The following is a 1,290-nucleotide window of genomic DNA, read 5'->3' as shown; positions in this document are numbered from 1 at the left end:
TCTTCATTTCCAACTGCCGCCGGGACATTAACCACCTCAACCTGTCTACCCCCCTCCCCTACTCCAACCTCTCACCCTCACAACGCGCAGCCCTCCAATCCCTCTGCTCCAATCCCAACCTCACCAACAAGCCAGCGGACAAAGGGGGTGCAGTGGTAGTCTGGCGCACTGACCACTACACCGCTGAAGCCAAACGCCAACTCGAGGACACATCTTCCTACCGCCCCCTCAACCATGATCTCACACCCCATCACCAAACCATCATCTCCCAGATCATACAGAACCTCATCACCTCAGGAGATCTCCCACCCACAGCTTCCAACCTCATAGTCCGGGAACCCCACACTTCCCAGTTCTACCTCCTTCCCAAGATCCACAAGCCTGACCTCCCTGGCCGACCCATTGTCTCAGCATGCTCCTGCCCCACTGAACTCATCTCCACCTACCTCGACACTGTCCTATCACCCCTTGTCCAGGAACTCCCCACATACGTTCGAGACACCACCCATGCCCTCCACTTCCTCCAAGACTTCCGTTTCCCCGGCCCCCAATGTCTCATCTTCACCATGGATATCCAATCCATCTACACCTCCATCTGCCATGACCAGGGCCTCCAAGCCCTCCGTTTTTGCCTCTCCAGACGTCCCCAACAGTACCTTTCCATCGACACTCTCATTTGTTCAGCCAAAATGGTCCTCACCCTTAACAATTTCTCCTTTGAATCCTCCCACTTCCTCTAGACCATAGGGGTAGCCATGGGCACATGTATGGGCCCCAGCTATGCCTGTCTCTTTGTTGATCTTCCGTAATTACAACTGCACCACTCCCCACCTCTTCCTCCGCTACATTGATGACTGCATTGGCGCCACCTCGTGCTCTCATGAGGAGATTGAGCAATTCATCAACTTCACCAACACATTCCACCCTGACCTTAAATTTACCTGGACCATCTCTGACACCTCCCTCCCCTTCCTGGACCTTTCCATCTCCATTAATGACATCCGACTTGACACTGACATTTTTTACAAACCCACCGACTCCCACAGCTACCTGGATTACACCTCTTCCCACCATACCTCTTGCAAAAATGCCATCCCGTATTCCCAATTCCTCCGCCTCCGCCGTATCAACTCCCAGGAGGAGCGGTTCCACCATAGAACACACCAGATGGCCTCCTTCTCTCGAGACCGCAATTTCCCTTCCCACGTGGTCAAAGATGCCCTCCAATGCATCACGCCCACATCCCGCACCTCCGCCCTCAGACCCAACCCCCCCAACCGCAACAAGGAC

This window comes from Chiloscyllium plagiosum, chromosome 6 (genome assembly GCF_004010195.1).
Source record: "Chiloscyllium plagiosum isolate BGI_BamShark_2017 chromosome 6, ASM401019v2, whole genome shotgun sequence".
Taxonomy (NCBI): domain Eukaryota; kingdom Metazoa; phylum Chordata; class Chondrichthyes; order Orectolobiformes; family Hemiscylliidae; genus Chiloscyllium; species Chiloscyllium plagiosum.
This window is presented reverse-complemented; position numbering follows the sequence as displayed.